This window comes from Numida meleagris, chromosome 12 (genome assembly GCF_002078875.1).
Source record: "Numida meleagris isolate 19003 breed g44 Domestic line chromosome 12, NumMel1.0, whole genome shotgun sequence".
Lineage (NCBI taxonomy): Eukaryota > Metazoa > Chordata > Aves > Galliformes > Numididae > Numida > Numida meleagris.
The window spans coordinates 123,306-126,560 of record NC_034420.1 but is presented as its reverse complement, the minus strand read 5'-3'; positions in this window follow the sequence as shown (position 1 = coordinate 126,560).

Sequence of the window (3,255 nt, the reverse complement as noted above, 5' to 3'; positions counted from 1 at the left end):
CGTGGCTTCGGGTGGCAGAAAGAGGAATTTTGGGGAGATTGGGATCGCTCAGCATTCGAGGGAAGGTAACAGAGAACTATTCCGAGGTCATAGAATATGATGGATTATTGGAAGGGACTCACAAGGATCTCAGAGCCCCGCTCCTGGCTCCGCACAGGACTGCCCTGAAATCAAACCCTGTGTCTGAAACAGTTGTCCAAATACTTCTTGAGCTCCTGCAGTTTGGATGCTGTTACCACTGCCCTGGGGAGCCTGTTCCAGTGGAACATGACTTTAAATAAGCCTTTCAAATAAATCAGCAAAGGAACTTGACCACTAAAGGAAAACCTATGTTAAGAAGTTTACATTTAATCTGTTGGTGATATCTTCTTCAGTCTCGATTGAACAATTTTCATAATATTCATTATCAGTGTTCCTCTTATAGTAAATTTCTATGATCAGTTAGATTTTGCTATTGGAGATGTTTATTATCTTGTTTCAAAGTTTTAATCTGGGTAGTCATCTGCTGTTTGTTATTCATGGTGCTATAGTCTTCGGTTAAGCAATCAGGTCTTCTCTTGGGTCTCCTAATATTGAAGGCTTTTGAAGCATAGAAGAAGTACAATAAATATTTATTTCACTATAAACCACCCAAAGCTATAGGTGTCACTAACTCTGTGCAGAGTGAATGCCTTTACATCAGTATGTGACACCCTCAGTTTGGGTTTTCCCTTAGTTGAAGGCAAACATGAGATCAAAGATGAGAGGTTTGAAGTAATAGTTGTGTGTTGAGAGACATGGTTTAGTAGGGTTATTGGTGGTAGGTGGATGGTTGGACTGGATGATCTTGTAGATCTTTTCCAACCTAGCTGATTCTATGATTCTGTGATTCTAAAATCAGCTGTGACACTAAGGGATGGTTCTACATTCTTAATATTTACAAAGACTGATGCACAAATACCATAATTAGGGTAAGTGACCAGAGTTTGAATGGAGACTCTTGAGATCAGAGATCATGAAAATTATGTTAGGAGGGAGGGCAGTAAAACAAGCACCACAGCTGTGTGTTGAGATGTTTGTTGGTGAGCAAATCTGCCTGACTGTTGGGGACATCACTGTCCACAGCATAGGAGAATAGCCCAGGTACCAGAATATTAAACAGGGCTGAAAGGTCTAAAAAAGTAATAAGAAAGAAGGCAGGTCTCCTAAGAGTCTTAAAGTCAAGCATTAGGCAACTCTGCAAAGGACATGAGATGTGGCAGAAAGCTGAAGAAATTATCTTTGGTGGTAAATGTGTAGTAAAGGGGTGAATTAAAGCCAAAATCAGTGTAGGCTGCCAGGTACTTCAAACAGATGAGTGTATCTTGGAAAGAGGCAAATGTCTAATTACTTTGGTTTTGGCCTTTGTTCATTAGCCAATTTCTTCTAACACTGCTGGTATTTCAGGCGGCAGCATGCATAACCACAGCTGGTTATTAAAATGTTAGTGTTTGTTTTTCTTTTTAATGTCCCTTTGAGTGGGTTTATCTGTTCAATGGAGGCTCTTGAACTCAAAGTTCTTGGGTTTCTTCATCTCAAACTCAGTTTGGTGAGTATGGTCCAGGTTTTACCTGTGTGCCACAGGGACACCAACTGGCTGCCCCAGTCCTCCCAGATGATCTATTTATCTTTATCATTGGTCAACATTAAGAGAAGTTTGGGTATTTCCTTTGGTTTTAAGCAGTGTGCGTGTGTTGGGTCAGGGTGTTTTTAACAGTTGTGTATCACTACAGAACAGTAAGAACACTTCTTCTAATGCATTGTAAAGGATATCATACGTTGGCAGATAAGAAATCTAGTGCGCCTTTGGGCTGGGGAGGCCTTGGTGATGTTTTTAGGGTGACTAGGTGGGAATTAGGTATTTCTTCTGTTATCGGTCAAGCAAAAAACAAGCTCCAAGGTAAACTGGGTATCTATATATTTACATAATACACTGCATGCAATAGTCCCCTGGCCAAATTTACATGGTGTGTGAATAGAGGTGGGGGCACACCAATGTTGCATTACCTGCAGTCAGCCCACTGCAGCTCTAACAGGTACTGTGTCATCAATGTAGTAAGAGGAAAATGCAACATTCAGATACTCCCAGGAGCACCTGGAGTTAGAAAATCATAATAACAGCAAATACATGTGCTGGGGCCGACTGAGGCTTGCTTTGGTGCAGACAGGATAGAAACCTCTCTGGGAGGTTTTGCTGAGCTGTGAGGATACAAAGAAATCCATCGATTTTTTTTTTTTTAAACTTACATCCAACTTCTGGCTGTGCTCCCAGTTTTCTCCCATTTTTAAAGGCCCAGATACTTCATATAATAGAAGTGCTCTTCACTTGCCTGGCATTTCTCAGCTGTATAAAGAAGCAGTGAATGCTGGAAGGGTTAAGTTCTCTCCTTGCTGCAGGTTTATAGCCTCTTGCTTTTGATCGATCGGATCTCATGATAATAAGCTCTCAGAGAAGGAAGAGGAGACCAGAGGGGATCGTCAGGGTCGAAGCCAGGGGATAAATTGCTGCCCAAGGTCACTTGAGGAAAGGTTTTTCAGGAGGTATTTTGCAATGCATTCTGCCCTTTCTCAGCTGCTCAGTGGGCTGGGGGGAGCAGACAGCTTTGTTTTTCACACATGGGCTGTTATCTCTGCGTGGTATCAGTTCATCTCTCCGCACAGTTCTTAAGCATGTCCTAAATGCAAGAGCTTTCTGGTGCCAGTCTTTACTTCTGTGTGAGCAGTTCTCCCTGTCCTCCCCCTCAGCTGAGCTGTCCCATCCTACTCTGGAGGTTGGATGGGAGCTCGCCTGTGGCTGCGGGTGATCAGACTGGGACTGTCATCAGAGAGATCCACCTTTCCTCCTGTAATCTGAGTTCGTTTACTCTGTCCAGAAGAGTAAGCAAGAAATAGGCTTTTTTTTTTTCCTTTTTTTCCGTCTCCTTTTTTAGTTTAACAAGGGTAGAGTCTTCTGCCTCCTTTAATTGTGCTCTTAAAGCCCCTCTGGGAGATGTTGTTCTCAGCCGGAGCGTGCTGGGACTGTGCTAACCCGTGTTTAGCCGACGCCTGTCACTTCTCATACGCGTTTCCCTTCCAGCCCGTACTCTGACAGCGGCGGGCGCATCGTCTAGCTGGAGCAGAAAGGGGGAGGGAGCGGGGGCTTCGCTGCATCTCTCTCACGGCAACTCAGCCATGTCTTTAAGTCGGGGACCGGAAGCCTCCTCCCAGCAACGGGTCTCCGTAGGGGCGGAAAAAAAA